This window comes from Oncorhynchus gorbuscha, linkage group LG10 (genome assembly GCF_021184085.1).
Source record: "Oncorhynchus gorbuscha isolate QuinsamMale2020 ecotype Even-year linkage group LG10, OgorEven_v1.0, whole genome shotgun sequence".
In the NCBI taxonomy this organism is placed as follows: Eukaryota; Metazoa; Chordata; class Actinopteri; order Salmoniformes; family Salmonidae; genus Oncorhynchus; species Oncorhynchus gorbuscha.
In genome coordinates, this window is record NC_060182.1 from 76,648,460 (window position 1) to 76,666,488 (window position 18,029).

Here is an 18,029-nt window from a genome sequence, read left to right on the forward strand (position 1 = left end):
GTGTGTGTGTGTGTGTGTGTGTGTGTGTGTGTGTGTCACCCACATGTCCATGTTCCGTCAGTTCGCCGACCACTGGAGAGACCCAGCGACATGTAGCCCCCTGGCCTCCCCTCCCTGGGGCTAAAATGACCCCACAGGAATGTAAACACAGTGCAGAGTAAGCAGACTACTTTCTGTAGACATTTCACCCTGCATCGTCAGTCTCTAAATACCCAGGCTACCCAACCTAACCCGGGCCTGTCCCACATGGAACCAGAGACGAGGGTTGACACTTAGCATGGTGGTTCTGTGCAGAATCTGGGCTGACTGCTAACTCCTTTCGAAGCTAGCCAGACTAGACCACGTTCCAAAGCTTACTGTCAAGGAGTGGAAGGATGATACCACTCTAGCCTATATCTGTCGAAGAAACGGTTGAAGAAGAAGTCCCCTTTTTCTTTTCTCTCTCTCTCTCTCTCTTGCTCTACTTCTCTTTTTCGTCTCAGAAATGGGCTTGCTCACAGCACCAATTCATTAGCTGTGTGGAGTAGCTGTAAGCAATAGGGGTTGGAAGGAGAAGTTCAGATGGCTGAGTGCTGACATGTTGATTTAGTAGTGGTAACGCGATTGTGCACTTCCAAAGGTGCTGACTCGGACGAAAGCCAGGCCTGGTTTCTCGCAGGGAGACTCTAGGAGGGCTGCACTCTAATTTTGGGTTCCCCTTTCTCCTAGATGGAAAGGCCTCTGGGCCTCCAGACAACAAACATTCACACCTCCCTATATGCTGCTATTGATTCAGCTTTCAATGAAGCAACAGAGGGGGATTGAATATGTGACACTCTTACCTTGATGCTGGTCTGACAGGGGGCTTAAAGGGACACTTCGGGATTTTGTCAATGAGGCCTTTTATCTACTTCCCCAGAGTCACATGAACTCCTGGATACCATTTTTTATAGATAATCTTCATGCATGAATAAGTAAAATACTGACCTTTTAACTCAACACAAAATGTAAATGAATGCTAGTAGATAGCCATAGAGATCCAGTCCAATCCCCGTGCTTCTACACCTGCATTGCTTGCTGTTTGGGGTTTTAGGCTGGGTTTCTGTACAGCACTTTGAGATATCAGCTGATGTACGAAGGGCTATATAAATATATTTGATTTGATTTGATTTGATTTGCACGTACACTAGTTAGCAATGGCTCACAAAACTACCTCAAACTACCTTCACACTGGAAAAATAAAAATGGTATCCAGAAGTTCATCTGGGGAGGAAGATAAAGGGCCTTATTGCCAAAATCCCGAGGTATCCCTTTAAGCTATGTGTATTGTGCACAATGTTTCATAGGCAAGAAATGCAAACATCCAAAGCAAGCTGAGTGAGTGTAGTGGTGAGGCTAATGTGGATAGATCTAGTCCATGTGTGTGATTTGTCTTGAGTTCCTATCAGCAGCACAAGGTCAGGTCAGGCCCTCCGAGACCAGACCAGGGCTAGACCATGGACGCTGTGTGTTTATCTCTGCAGATTAGTGGGAGGTAGAGGACACACACACACATGCAAGTACGCACACAGCCATATAACCTCATATACACACACCTATACCCTCTCTGCACCCCCCCCCCACACACACACACACAGACACAGACACACACACAGACACACACACAGTTACCTACTTTCCTCTGTTGGAGCCATCAGTGGTGCGGTGCCCAGGCAGCCCTAGCAGGGCCAGATTGGGTTACAGTCCAAACTGTTGTTGATTAGGGTCGTGGCTGTAGAGGGGGCTCATCCCAAATTGAAAGCACATTAGCAGGCAGGGTTAAGGGCAGGATTAGGGCCAGGGCCAGGGCCTAGCGCCGTGCCGGAGCACAGCAGAGCGGACACAAAATGGACGCCCTTTCACTGGGTTTCCCCAGAGAGGGGCACTAATTATCGTCCGGGGCTGCTGGGAGTTCACAATAACAGGTTAAAGGAGTGTCTATTCCCCTGATACTGTCATCCTCCTCTCTGTCTGCAGTGCTCCCCAGCCTGTACCACGGGACACTTCCTGTCTCTGAGCGGGGCTTAGAGACATGGGGATTCATCAAAGAGCCAAGGGGGGACTGTATACATCTCACAGTTAGCACAAGGGTCTGTGTTTAGTTTTGGAGCTTAACAGGCCTTGTCTGAACACAGCTTTTTTTAAAGGCATATTCGTCTTCTGTTTTCATACTTGATGTTATTGAATATTACAAAAGTAAAATACAGACACTCAACACAAAATGTAAGTGTGTGTTCAGTAAAACAAAACTCCGGCACACAGATTAAATTGGTCCTGGCTTTGTTACATGAGACACCATTCATAGAACAAAATGATGATGTCCTGTAATAAAATGCAATTTAAATGTATCATCTCCTAATGAATTCCTACTGAGCATGTCATAATGGAAGGGGTTGGTCCATTCTGGTGATGTAGAGAGCCATTCAGAGATGATGGGGAACACATCTCTGGGAAAGATCAGAACTCTAAGTCACCTGACACTTGCTCCAGTGACTGAGGGTGAGGAGAACAGAGCGACGAAAAGCGAAAGAGTTGGAAAGAGAGACTGAGAGAGATGAATAGAGAAAGATGGAAAGGGCGAGGGAGTGGGAAAGAGTTGGATATAGGTGCAGCAACAGTGGATGGATGAAGGTCTGTGCTGTAGCTATAACCCAGCAGCTTGAGTGCTTTGTGCTTTATTTTTTTGTAGTTTATGAAAACATCATGGTAGATAGTTGTATTAAGGTGTTTTTAGGGCCGGCCCTGCTGCTCTGAACGCAAACCAGCCACGACCAGGGCCAGACCGCCAGTTGTTTGGTTTTGCTCCGCAGCCAAAACAGGGGAGTGTGTGTCAGAGCGCATCGGACCGTAACGCAGCAGATCTGAGAATGATCCGACCCACACACACACACACACACACACTGGTCGCCCTTATATGCGACTCTACTCAATTTGAAATTGTGTTTTTTACATTGGATAAAAGTAGATAAAAGTAGAGACTCAGAGCTAGGAAATGGTATATCATACACTGCAGTTGAGGAGCAATGGGAAAGTAATTCTGCTTTGAAAGTAGATAAACTTGTAACCCCACTTTTGAGAAAATGGCCCTTGAATGTTTTGGTCACCTACTGGAGAGCTCTTCTTTGTCTTCACCCATTCAGCATCATTCACATCCTCTTAAGCCTTAGCTCCACCCATCTCTTTAAGGATTCACATGTGAGGCCATGTGCTAAACACACATCTAAGTGTATTTGTCACATGCACAGGATACAGAAGGTGTAAACTGTCACGTCTGCTCCCGCTCTTCCCTCCCCTGGGGCTTGAGGGCGCCAGGCTGTCTCGCATCACGCACTCCTGCCATCAATTGCGCACACCTGCCTTCCCTTGTCACGCACTTCAGAGATATTGGACTCACCTGGACTCACTTATCATCTGTTTATTACCTCCCTTATATTTGTCAGTTTCTCTGCTCTGTTCCCTGCTGATGCATTGATTGTTTTTTGTCTTTGTTTTCTTGTATGCTGACACTGTTCCTGTCTAGTTCCATGTCCGTTCCTCATTAAGTGTTTGACCTGCTTCGTCTCTCCAGCGTCAAGTCATGTGACAGTAAACGGTACAGTCATAGAACTTGCATACTTGATTTGTAGCAATTTCAAAAACAGAAAGTGTCCAGATACAAATATTTGATAAATATTTTATCGTTATTAGACGACACTTACCCGACACAGTTGTCTAAAATGATGGGTCATGTGAAGGAAATGCTATAACCACATCTAGCTAAGTGGATGGGTCACTATTGTCTACACATGGCTGTAATCAGCCACAGACATACATGGTAATTTGATGGGTCATGTAATAAGTGGAGTGGCGTGGAGTCTTTTGTTTAGACATGTAGTTAGCTAGGTAGCTAGCTACCTAAACAATGCACTGGCAAAACCCCAACTCACACTACTACCAAAACAAACAATGTCCTAGCTGTAGTATGAATCTGCAGGTAGCTGAATATAAACAATCTAGGTACAATGTTCACTAGCTAACATTAGGCTATAACTAGCAATGCAAATATTTCTGATTCAAATAATATTACTACACAGATCATACACGTAACGTTAGCTAACGAGCCAGCAAGCTAACATTTCCTGGCTAACAAACAGTATGCTTTAACTTGCAATTAAAATGACAAAATTAGACACTTATCTGGAAAATGTAGCTAGACTCTTACCAGTATACATGGATGAACACTTCACAGCAGACTGGAACCATTGAACTCTGTTTTGTTTGTAGCTTTCACTTTTTCTACTGATCTGTCGATGGCGCCTGCTAAATTCACACCAACAATGTTGTTGAGAAAAGTAGCAACATTTTTGTAGTTCTCAATGGCTAATGTTATATCTTTCAAAAAACAGTGTGGTAGAAAGGGCTGTCAACACATACTGAACAGCTCACATTATATACAGAAGCGTGCTACATGGCAGACTAATCCAAACTCATCTCCCAGCATGTCCAGCCCATACACTATCTCAGCCAATCATGGCTAGTTGGAAGGTTCCTGTCTTTTTCCATGGCTAAACCAACTAGGTTCATAATTTAAAGATGGAATACAAGTTTGTTATTAAGGCACATGAAAGTTCACATGTTCCAGAAGGTATTTCTGCCAAAAAACACATTTAGATAAAAAAATGTATGTTGCTCCTGTGAAGTAGTGACTTGCGACATACGCCTAGTTTCCTGAAACGACTCACGAAAGGTCGGAAAGTACAGCTACAGTATAGTATGGTTTTCCATTGCACCATCCATACTGTGGAAAACGCATCTATAGGAATATGCGTTCGTTTTGCACACGATTTCATGCAGTGGTCATTAGGGCTCTCATCCATAGGCAGACAGGTCCTTTGTATCCATTAATAAACCTCAGAGAATCATCATCATTACGATCATCCACTGAAGGAGCTCCACCTCCATCCACTTCTCCCCAGCTAGCACTGTGCCAGCTTTACTAGATGAGGAGTCTAAATCTGGCCCTCCATCTCAGTTATCACAGACATGCCTGGCCTGCTGGTCATTATGTGTCTCAGTCCCACTCTCACCCATAGAGGCCAAGTGATTAATACACCAGAGCAGGGTAATGAGCTTTAGCAGTTTGATACAATTATTACATCCAGAGTCGACTGAAGAAGAGCCTCTGTACTCTGTAATTACCAGGTTATCAATACAGCTGCTTGATAGGCTTTAGGGTTGTGGAAGGTGATCATATTAGAACACACAGCTAGTTGGTGCCAGAAGTGGGATCCTTTAAGGTAGGTGATAGGGTTGTGAGGGGTGATAGGGGTCTATAATTGGCCTAGGGTTCAACATGGTGATGGGCTGGTGGGAAGATGACAGTTTTAGGAAGTTGATAGTGCAGTGGGAGTGTGAGAGGACAGGGAGGGGTTCTAGAGTTGAAGCAGATAGTGGGTTTAGGTTTGTGTAAGGGCAAAAGGAGTGTTTTTCTGTCAGAAGTGGGATACCGGCTGTCAGAGCGTGGGGTATTGGGAAGGGATTTGTGTAAGGGCAAAAGGAGTGTTTTTCTGTCAGAAGTGGGATACCGGCTGTCAGAGCGTGGGGTAATGGGAAGGGATTTGTGTAAGGGCAAAAGGAGTGTTTTTCTGTCAGAAGTGGGATACCGGCTGTCAGAGCGTGGGGTAATGGGAAGGGATTTGTGTAAGGGCAAAAGGAGTTTGGGATACCGGCTGTCAGAGCGTGGGGGTAATGGGAAGGGATTTGAGGTTTTTGTCTGTCAGAAGTGGGATACCGGCTGTCAGAGCGTGGGGGTAATGGGAAGGGATTTGAGGGTTTTGTCTGTCAGAAGTGGGATACCAGCTGTCAGAGCGTGGGGTAATGGGAAGGGATTTGAGGTTTTTGTCTGTCAGAAGTGGGATACCGGCTGTCAGAGCGTGGGGGTAATGGGAAGGGATTTGAGGTTTTTGTCTGTCAGAAGTGGGATACCGGCTGTCAGAGCGTGGGGTAATGGGAAGGGATTTGAGGTTTTTGTCTGTCAGAAGTGGGATACCGGCTGTCAGAGCGTGGGGTAATGGGAAGGGATTTGAGGTTTTTGTCTGTCAGAAGTGGGATACCGGCTGTCAGAGCGTGGGGGTAATGGGAAGGGATTTGAGGTTTTTGTCTGTCAGAAGTGGGATACCGGCTGTCAGAGCGTGGGGTAATGGGAAGGGATTTGAGGTTTTTGTCTGTCAGAAGTGGGATACCGGCTGTCAGCGTGGGGTAATGGGAAGGGATTTGAGGTTTTTGTCTGTCAGAAGTGGGATACCGGCTGTCAGAGCGTGGGGGTAATGGGAAGGGATTTGAGGTTCTAAGGTAATTAGGTTGTTTGCTTACAGGACATGATTGTTTATGGGGTTGACCATGTTTCATGTGTTTGAAGCTATAGAGCAGGGGTCTCCAAAAGGTCTAGCGCGTGCTACCAGTAGCTGGCAGCTCACCTACTATATGTGGAACTCGCCAAACTATTCTGAAAATAAATGCAATTTGTCAGTATTCGACACCGAAAGCTCCCAGATATTATCTAATCAATGAAACATTTACATTATACTGTCACTGGTTAGCCACTATTGGCTTAAGAAGCCAAACCTAACACCACATCTGCCAATTAATTTCCAGCAATATTGCCCGTCTGTGCAAATGTTTTGTCTATCACTCCTGCATTTGTCCATCACTCCGTGTAGCCAGTTGATGTGATAACCGTCTGGTGGGTTGACAAATACTTTCCCCAAAACCTTCTTAATTAAATGTTAATTGCAAAGTAGGTTTACCTGGCAGAAGTCTATCATGAGCAAGTACATCATTTATGTCTATTATTTATTATTTGCCATGAAATGAGCAGCAGCAGTACACTGACATCGCTAGACCAACACATTTTATGGCACATTCCTCACTCGCTAGATGCACAATGGGCGCATGAACCGCTAATGGGACACCTATGACAACATCCGGTGAAATTGCAGAGTGCGAAATTCAAAATACAAAAAGCGTAATATAAGAAATTCATGAAAATACAAGTGTCATGCATCATTTAAAAACGTAACTTCTTTTTAATCCAACAGCGTTGTTAGATTTCAAAAAGGCGAAAGCATGCCATGCGATTATCTGATAATAGCGAATAAAGTCCTTCTTTATATTCAAAAAGATTTGTTTAGTTGGCGCCAATGATCTCAGTAATCCACTTGTTCAACATGCATACAAACGAATCCAAAAAGTTACAGGTAAAGTTCGTCCAAACAAGTCAAACGATGTTTCTAATTAATCCTCAGGTACTCTAATATCTAAATAAACGATAATTTTTAAGACGGAGAATAGTATGTTCAATAGAGAAGATAAACAACGAAGAGCGCGCATCTCATTCACGCGCTAACAAGACCGCTTTTCTAATTAGAGACACATTGGAAAAACTACAACTACTTGCTCATTTTGACATCTAGTTGAAGCCATAGGAACTGCAATATGGGTCCTATAAATTTGTATATCCCGTAGGCTAGCATTGAAATAGCCTGTGACCTAAAAATACAAAATCTGGATAGATTTTCCTTGGGTTTTCGCCTGCCAAATCAGTTCTGTTATACTCACAGACATTATTTTAAGAGTGTTTGCTATCCAATGCTACCAATATGCATGTCCTAGCTTCTGGGCCTGAGTAACAGGAAGTTTACTTTGGGCACGTCAGTCATATACGAAATTCCGAACAATAACCAGTATGCTAAAGAAGTTAAAGGGCGAGATGCACAATTAAAGGAGAATTGCACTCAAAAACCTATTTGTTAGTTTTCCTCCACACCTAAAGAAATTGTCTCTGTTGTGATATATCTTTGAGATCTTTGTGGGCTATACTCGGCCTTGTCTCAGGATGGTAAGTTGGTGGTTGAAGATTTCCCTCTAGTGGTGTGGGGGCTGTGCTTTGGCAAAGTGGGTGGGGTTATATCCTTCCTGTTTGGCCCTGTTCGGGGGTGTCCTCGGATGGGGCCACAGTGTCTCCTGACCCCTCCTGTCTCAGCCTCCAGTATTTATGCTGCAGTAGTTTATGTGTCGGGGGGCTAGGGTCAGTTTGTTTATCTGGAGTACTTCTCCTGTCCTATTCGGTGTCCTGTGTAAATCTAAGTGTGCGTTCTCTAATTCTCTCCTTCTCTCTTTCTTTCTCTCTCTCGGAGGACCTGAGCCCTAGAACCATGCCCCAGGACTACCTGACATGATGACTCCTTGCTGTCCCCAGTCCACCTGGCCATGCTGCTGCTCCAGTTTCAACTGGCCTGGGCCCTAGGACCATGTCCCAGGACTACCTGACATGAGGACTCCTTGCTGTCCCCAGTCCACCTGGCCATGCTCCTGCTCCAGTTTCAACTGTTCTGCCTTACTATTATTCAACCATGCTGGTCATTTATGAACATTTGAACATCTTGGCCACGTTCTGTTATAATCTCCACCCGGCACAGCCAGAAGAGGACTGGCCACCCCACATATGCTCTCTCTAATTCTCTCTTTCTTTCTCTCTCTCGGAGGACCTGAGCCCTAGGACCGTGCCCCAGGACTACCTGACATGATGGCTCCTTGCTGTCCCCAGTCCACCTGACTGTGCTGCTGCTCCAGTTTCAACTGTTCTGCCTTATTATTATTTGACCATGCTGGTCATTTATGAACATTTGAACATCTTGGTCATGTTCTGTTATAATCTCTACCCGGCACAGCCAGAAGAGGACTGGCCACCCCACATAGCCCGGTTCCTCTCTAGGTTTCTTCCTAGGTTTTGGCCTTTCTAGGGAGTTTTTCCTAGCCACCGTGCTTTTACACCTGCATTGTTTGCTGTTTGGGGTTTTAGGCTGGGTTTCTGTACAGCACTTTGAGATATCAGCTGATGTACGAAGGGCTATATAAATAAATTTGATTTGATTTGATTTTGATTTGATATATCAACCAGATTCCTTTCCCTATGGCTTCCACGTGGTGTGAACAGTCTTTAGACATAGTTTCAGGCTTATATTCTGAAAAATTAGCACATCGCGTCAGTGGATGGCTGGGTGCCAGCAGAGTTTTGCATGCATTTTACAATAAATAATCGATCATATTTCAACCGGCGGTAGATTTTCAATAGGAGAGAGAAAGAAAAGTTCTCGCTCCAGCGACGCGCGCATGCACAAATCTGAGGACATCTAGCTATCCACTGATGTGATGTGATCATTCATGCTAATTTTTCAGAATAAAAGCCTGAAACTATGTCTAAAGAGTGTTCAAACCTTGTGGAAGCCATCGGGAAAGGAATATGGTTGATATCCCTTTAAATGGAGAATAGGCTTGCAATGGAAAAGAGAGGTTTCAGAAAAACAGCACTTCCTGGATGGATTTTCCTCAGGTTTTTGCCTGCAATATCAGTTATGTTATACTCACAGACAATATTATGACAGTTTTGGAAACTTTAGATTGTTTTCTATCCTAATCTGACAATTATATACATATTCTAGCTTCTGGGCCTGAGAAATAGGCGGTTTACGTTGAGAACGTTTTTCATCCAAACATCAAAATACTGCCCACTGTTTCTCTATGAACAATTTAAATTTTCAGATTGAAAAACGAAAAATATATACAAGGGGGAGAAAAGATAACTGAGAACATCATTTGGAAAATGTAAAGCATCATTTTGGAAAAAGAGAGATTTTATAGGGTTCCCTCATAGAGTTGTTTAGTAGCCATTATTTGACCAGGTATATTGACAGATCATGGTGCTCTACTTTCTCTAGTACACTAAGGACCCGGGGAGAGTTACAGGCGAGAAGAGAAGAATGGGCCAATTTGAAAGCTAGAAAAAATCATGTCCATCACGGCATGTCTTTTAAAAAAACATAGATCTCAATGCTGGAAAAGGTTGGAGACCCCTGCTATAGAGCATGAGCAGAGCTTTGACCAATGACAGGCAGGGTCAGAGGGCCCAGGGCAGGGGTCAGAGGTTTGTGTGGTTTCCTGATAAAACTCCATAATCCCCTCTAATCTCCGTCGCTCCTATTGGCATCCTGCGCCAGTGGACATAAATGACCCTTTCATCCCTCCATCCCCCTATCCACCACCAACAGCCATAGAAGAAAATATCCACACCCGTGTCACGTCCCATTTCCAAACCCCATCGACAGCAAGGGAGACAGAGGCATAAAAACATCTAGGAGAGTTACACCTGGCGGAAGATGTTTTATTCTTCATTACCCTCTTTTCTGCCTTAATTGCGGTGCTTGTATAAGTTCGTGGGGTTCATTTGGAGGCTGATCGTTGGCTATGGCCACCTTGTATTTTACAGCAGCATAATGGAGGGAGGAGGAGAGAAGAGGTGATTTGTGTTGTGTTCTATTCTTAGTTGCAGTGATGTCAATAACAAGGCTGGTGGTTGGCTGACTGTTCTGTTCACCTTGTGTTATTTATGAACAGTCGGGCAGCAGGACGTGGGGGTGGGGGGCTGTTTATTTACCACCTGCTTTGTTGGAGGCCACCTCAACTGGCAGAATCAGCCCTAAATGTCCTGTGGATAGGCTGGCGGAAGGGCCTTTTTTATCAGTACTGTGCTTATCATTGGGCTGGCTGACGCAGGCAGGCTTCCATACTGGGCCATTAAAATATGCAGGCAGTATGTACAGACAGATGCAGGCCGTATCGGCTCGCTTGCAGGCCTTGAGTCCCCCCCCCCCCCACCACCACCACCACCACCACCTCCTGCAACTCAGTTCAAGTCCTATAAATAAACAGCTATTAATCAGCCACCCACAGCAACAACTGACCACGGCTGTGACAGCTAGGACCTGGCTGGCTATCTCTCTATCGCAACCTCTACCTCTCTCTACCTTTCTTTCTCTCTCTCTCTCTCTCTCTCTCTCTCTCTCTCTCTCTCTCTCTCTCTCTCTCTCTCTCTCTCTCTCTCTCTCTCTCTCTCTCTCTCTCTCTCTACCTCTCTCTCTACCTCTCTCTCTACCTCTCTCTACCTCTGTCCCCCCTGCTCTCTCTGTCTTTGCCTTAGTTACTCTCTCACTCTTTCTCTGAAGTGGTTGAGCAGGGAAAAAGAAAAGAATCCCTGTGCCTTTACCAGTTTACCTTGCGACCCTATGTATGGACCTGCGAACAAAGACGTCTTTATGGAGAAAATCATTGCAGGGGCCATTTGTTGAAAAGGTTTGGATGGTGATGCAGAATTAGGTAAAGGTGTGGTAGCGTGAGGGGTCATTTTGTCTCCATTTCATTTACACTGCAGCAGTAATTTATAAATAAAATAGTGTTGAATAAATGTTGTTTTCTTGCCCAGATTTTTCAGAGCACCGTCTCACTATTCCTGACACATCAAATGAACCTTGACCTTTCTTTTCTTTTGGAATGTTAAATGCTAAAATATAGGCCTTGCTCTCTGACATCCACAGACATGCACAGAGTGGGTGCTCACTGTGCTGATGAGAACTGAGATTAAAAGACAGATTTCTATAACTTTCTATTAGAGCCAACACTGTGTAGGGCTACAATTAGTATTTTAATTATGCTACGATTGTGTGTGTGTTATTATTCATGTGTGTTATGTGTCCGTGCTATTATATGTGCCTGTGTGCGTGTGCCTGTGTGTGTGTAACTGTGTGTGGCAGGCAGTGCTAATAGTACTCTGTACACCTCCATGTGGGTCTTTTTTGTTCCTGAGTGCCGTGCTCTCATTAAGCTGTCGTTCTAAGCAGCATGGCACCTGCTTTAAGAGAGAACCGTTAGCGTTAACGACAGACAGCACGCCTGGCAGCCTCAATCTTCGCCCCTCCCGACTAGTTCACTTGCTGAAATTAGCTACATTTCACAAACAATTTCACAAACTCGTTAGGCAGTTAGGTGTTTATTGGAAGATGGCAGACTTTCCCTTGAGCGGTGTATAATACACACCCGCAAGGTTAAGGAGAGAACCAGCCCACATAATAAGCCACAATTACAGAAAAACTAGAAGCTCAAATTGGTTTCTAATTCATTACCAGACTCCTTTTAGAGGAAGCTTCTTATGGTTTACATGTTTACAACAGTTTTTCTGTTTCTTTTTGATTTGGTCCATTGAAAATACTTGGACCCCTTTGTGCTACCCAACCTTACCTGCTTAACTTCAACCCCACCTTACGACCCTTGACCCTTTGCTTACCTCACCACCTATGCTATGTCAGCACCCGTGTTAATGTGCTAGGACTAGGCCTTTGCTCAGTGATTTTACTTTAAGGTCCCCCACTATTATGGACTCTTATTCATTCAGAGTAGGTTTCAAAGCCCATTTATTTTCTTTACGGTATGGTGACACTACTTCCCCTGTGTTTATAATTTAGCTTGTTTCAATTTGTGCCCGGCCTCCCCTGACAAGCCAGGGCCTTGATGTATCGTTCGCCGCTGTACGCCTTATCTGTTGATGTACAGTTTTAACCTTTTCAGAAGGTTGCCTCTACCAACCGTTCCCCTTTCTCCTCCCTCACCCCACCCCCCTTCCCAAGCAAGGAATACATATTGTACAGGAAAGAGGAGCATAACCCCTTTTCCAAAGTCATCTAATGTAAATGTTTAGGTTTTGTTTCCATAACATTTCCATAAAAAGAGTTGTGGCCTGTACAGTGGCTGGTTGAGATATGAGAGGGAAATGGAGGCCTGTGTATGTGACTTTGCGGTGAACTTGCAGTGTGCATCTGTGGTCTTTCTCCATTTGTTCGCTCACAGATACAAGGCCGTAAATCACACACTGTAAAACAGGGAATGCAGGACGGTGGTGCAGGAGTATGTACTGATTTTAGGGGCTGGTACAGGAAGAGGGAGAGTGTGTGTGTGTACATGTATGTGTGTGTACTGTATGTGTGTGTACATGTATGCGTGTGTACTGCATGTGTGTGTACTTCATGTGTGTGTGTGTGCTGTACGTGTGTGAACATGTATGTGTATGTGCTGTATGTGTGTGTACTTTACGTGTGTATGCTGTAAGTGTGTGTACATGTATGTGTGTGTACTGTATGTGTGTGTACTTTACGTGTGTATACTTTACGTGTGTGTACATGTATGTGTGTGTACTGTATGTGTGTGTACTGTACTGTACGTGTCAGGTGGGATACATCATACATGCATTCCTTGAACATGTAGCTGAAGGCTGATGTCATGACACTTGACTACCACTGCAGGTTGTGGTTATTTACGTCGTCAAGATGCCTTGTTGTCACGCACATGTCAAAGGTCAACAAGAAGATTCATAATCACACCTATACAGTATCACCACTAGTATTGGGGTTAACGTGGTACAAAAGGAATGTTATGTAGTCAGAAACATGTTCCTTTTTCAAATTGGGTAAATATTATTACATTTACTTTGTCAAACAACGTGTGCTTTCCTTTCTCTACCGGGTGCGTGTTTCCATGATCCGATTTCAACTTGTTTCCTCATTTAGTTCTTAAGCGAGCAGAGAAAGGCTGTTCGAAGAAATGGCATGACAGCTGCTCTCAGTAGAAATGTATAGAGGGCGCACCTCTGATCTTTGCCATTGATCGCGTCTGAGATTGCAAAGCCCACATAGAGGGCTTTCCCGTCTAGTGGCAAGTGTGCCCTCTATCTATCTTTATGGGTCCGTGCACGTGCGGTCTACAACCAGAACTTGCAGCTTGAGAGACAGATTTTGAATGAAAAGTCTGTCTTACAGTATATATGGCTAATTAAACAGCTCATATAGTGCAGCACTTGTAGACTAGCACAGGAAAGAACCTCCACAGATGAACAGAGGAACTAGTGATCCAATATGAGTTAGTAAATAGCCTGTCTTTGGTAGAGCGGTTGTGGCTCGCCTTGTTCCCTCCAACAGTCAAACAGAGATGAGATTTATACCACCATATACCATGGGTATGACAAAAACGGTATTTTTACTCTACTAATTATGCTGGTAACTAGTTTATAATAGCAGTAAGGCACCTCAGGGGTTTGTGGTATATGGCAAATATACCACGGCTAAGGGCTGTATCCTAAGAACTTAGCCGTAGTATATTGGCCATATACCACACTCCCTCTGGCTTTATTGCTTAAATATAACATGTTACTTTCCACACAAAGTAGTATTGTAAATTAACATGTTACTTTTGTTAAATGTAACAAGGATTATTACTTTTCCAAGTAACTAATCCCAACTCTGATCACCACGCACATAACATGTAAAACACACACAAACACTCCAGAGAACCCCATGATCAAACCCATACAGTATCACCACAGACATAACTTATAGTCTCTACTATACTTAGCATGAATTTTCCTATCCTTCTAATGTACCGGTGTTGGTTGTGGTCGTTACTTCTAATAGGCTGTGATTGGTGATTGATGGCGGAATCTTCCAAGATTATCAAGGTTTTCAAGGTTTTATGAACTTCCTGGTTCTTGCTCTGCAGCCCCTGTGTGCAGCTTCCTGTCTGGCTTTTCAGAGATGTCTTCAGAGACCCCAAAACACCCTTTACTGTCTGAGGATAGAGTGTCGGGAACCAAACAGCCTTACTTCACTGTTCTCTCCCAATCTGTTTTTGTGCACGAAGGGGGCTCCTCTCCCGAGCCCAAAAATTCAACTGTGACATGACTTTATGCACGGCAGCTAGAGTTCAAAGAATAGGTATGATCTGCGCTACACAGAGGGGGCTACTGGCGGATCTTTGGGGTGTAATAAATAGCTTGAAAGATGATTTATCACATGTCAGGGAGAAGCAGTGAAATAACGCTGTGCTTCTCCAGCAAAACTGCCATTTTAATTGCTTCTGAGCCTTTTCAATGGGGCTCAGGATATATGATGGGGCTAATAGAGAGAGAGAGAGAGAGAGAGAGAGAGAGAGAGAGAGAGAGAGAGAGAGAGAGAGAGAGAGAGAGAGAGAGAGAGAGAGAGAGAGAGAGAGAGAGAGAGAGAGAGAGAGAGAGAGAGAGAGAGAGAGAGAGAAAAAAACACTTACATTTGAATGTTGTCTGAACTTGACTTTTCTTCAGCAGCTTGGCGAGTCGTTATTATTCATATTGCTTTAGAACAACACTGTGAGCCAAGTCAAAGTGTCTGTCTGTCTGTTTTTCTGGACCTGGGGAGTGAAGCACTGTGAGCCAAGGCAAAGTGGCTGGCTGGCTGGCTGGCTGGCTGTCTGTCTGTCGGGACGTGGGGAATGAAGCACTGTGAGCCAAGGCAAAGTGTATGTCTGTCTGTTGGGAGATGAGGAGTGGGGCACAGTGAGCCAAGGCAAAGTGGCTGTCTGTCTATCTGTCTGGACCTGAGGATTGAAGCCCTGTGTGCCAAGGCAAAGTGTCTGTCTCTCTGTCTGTCTGTCGGGACCTGGTGAGTGATGCTCTGTGAAACAAGGCAATGTGTCTGTCTGTCTGTCTGTCTGTCTGTCTGTCAGGAGGTGGGGAGTGAAGCACGGTGAGCCAAGGCAAAGTGTCTGTCTGTCTGTCTGTCTGTCTGTCTGTCTGTCTGTCTGTCTGTCTGTCTGTCTGTCTGTCTGTCTGTCTGTCTGTCTGTCTGTCTGTCTGTCTGTCTGTCTGTCTGTCTGTCTGTCTGTCTGTCTGTCTGTCTGTCTGTCGGGACCTGGCGAGTGATGCTCTGTGAAACAAGGCAACGTGTCTGTCTGTCTGTCTGTCTGTCTGTCTGTCTGTCTGTCTGTCTGTCTGTCTGTCTGTCTGTCTGTCTGTCTGTCTGTCTGTCTGTCTGTCTGTCTGTCTGTCTGTCTGTCTGTCTGTCAGGAGGTGGGGAGTGAAGCACGGTGAGCCAAGGCAAAGTGTCTGTCTGTCTGTCTGTCTGTCGGGACCTGGCGAGTGATGCTCTGTGAACCAAGGCAACGTGTCTGTCTGTCTGTCGGGATGTGGGGAGTGAATCACTGTGAGCCAAGGCAAAGTGTCTGTCTGTCTGTCTGTCGGGAGTGAAGCACTGTGAGCCAAGGCAAAGTGTCTGTCTGTCTGTCTGTCTGTCTGTCTGTCTGTCTGTCTGTCTGTCTGTCTGTCTGTCTGTCTGTCTGTCTGTCTGTCTGTCTGTCTGTCTGTCTGTCTGTCTGTCTGTCTGTCTGTCTGTCTGTCTGTCTGTCTGTCGGTCGGTCGGTCGGTCGGAGCCTGGGGAGTGAAGCACTGTGAGCCAAGGCAAAATGTCTGTCTTTCTGTCGGGACCTGGGGAGTCAAGCATGGAAATGAAACAGCTGGTCTAGCTTAGCTAGCTTTAGTGGGGCAGTTTAGTTAATAATAATAATTTTGTGTGTTCTTATATTTGTTCTATTTCACACATGTAAAAGTGTGTTTTAATATGCAGGTGTGAATTGGAAATGTTATTTTTGCATATCCCACTCTCGTTGAGGAACCCTGGAGCACCTCAACAAATTTCTCTCCTTGTTGGATCAAGGATTCAAACTAGCGACCTTTCGGTTACTGGCCCATCACTCTAACCGCCAGGCTACCTGCCGCCTGTGAACTCTCGCTGGGCACTGTGCACTGTACAGGACCCTTCCCATGACAGATAGGTTTCTGGGACTGCCTGGGGCTTTGTTCCTACTATGATTATTGTTATTTCAGTGCCATTGTAAGGTGATCCGGTGTGTATATCACTGTGTCAGTGGGATCTTATCGCACCGGCAGCTTTTTGTTTGATTCAGCACAAGTTTCCTGGACAGGGATCAAAGGAGTACATCTCAGAGAGCTTATCTCCTCCTTTATATCTCTCACTCTCTAATTCACTGTCTCTGCTGCAAATGTCATGCTCCCCAAATCCAAAGTAAACAGCCATAAGCATATGGGATTTGGATGGAAAACTATCTGAAAGCTACTTTAGTATCTCACCATGATGTCACTGTTCTGTTGATGAATGCCTTGCTTTGATAACATGAACCTTAATGTATTTCTGTCTTCTCCCCCTCCATAGGTTTGGTTCAGGACTGGTCATCTACAGGCATGGTTTCATTGAAGAGCTGGATAGCCAGAGAGACAGAGGCATTCTACTCAAAGACTGCTTACCCTCTGATATCGTGACCGTCTGACACGGGATCAGCCCAGTCACAAATGACTGACTGACCGGCTGACACTGACCTGAGCAAGGGGGGAGGGGAGAGGGCAGGGGGAGAGGTGGGGGTAAGGAAGGGCATCCCAGAGCAGTGCAGAAGTGAATACGTGGATCCGGAAGCAATTTAGCTTTCCTGCGGCGCGAGACTACTGGCAAACATCTGCCCTGAACTCCAGATGAACCTCCCTCATCCCCTCCCCCTTTCTCTCTCTCCGTCAGCCAGCCCAGAGTCAGGCTCATACCTCGGTGTGAAAACAAGGCTGAGAGGTCTGTCCTAGTGCTGGTCAGCCTGTGGCCCCGGAGGCCCCTGGAAGAGGACAGGAACAGAGTTAGGCCAGGGCAGGACATGCCCTTACCAAACAGTGATCCCTGGCCCTCGTCACTCGCTCCTTTGCTCTCCATAGGCAGATAAGGGAGGTGGGTTTTGGGGAAAATGGGGGCAAACAGTCACCCTGCAGGAGGCAAACAGATCACTTCTGATTGGCTTGGGACTTTTCTCTGACCTCTTGCCCTCTGGTTTTGAAAATGTTGTCTTTATGTTATAATATGTCACATTGATAGGAGGAATGTTGTCCTGCTCAAACAGGTTTATAAATGTGAACATGTGTATTTGAATGTCCTATGTTCAGTCCTGTTGTTTGTCATTCTAAAACATATGGAATGCACTGATTGTATACTTTTTGAATTATGAAATATTTTTCCAAGTTTAAGAACAGGCACTCACACAAAGCACACTTCCATGTGCAGTATGTCCTGTAGGGGATAGAATGGTCTTGGAGCCACAGCACCAAACCATGTAGACATCTAGGTACATGCAGACACCTGATGTCCATGGAGTGGCTGAGTCTCTCCAGGTGTCGTTGTCTTTTGCTCATCTTTCCAGCCTGAGAGAGATCCTTTTATTTACAGCTCCTAATGGAAGAAACACAGCTGAGCCAGGAGCAGTGGAGATAGCAGCGTAAAGTTGAATTTTGT

The 18,029-nt window shown here is 45.1% G+C and overlaps 1 pseudogene; it reads left to right on the plus strand.

The window, feature by feature from the left end:
* Positions 1–17,075, plus strand: part of LOC124046944 — a 48,424-nt pseudogene extending 31,349 nt beyond the window's left edge.
* The last annotated feature ends 954 nt before the right edge of the window (positions 17,076–18,029 follow it).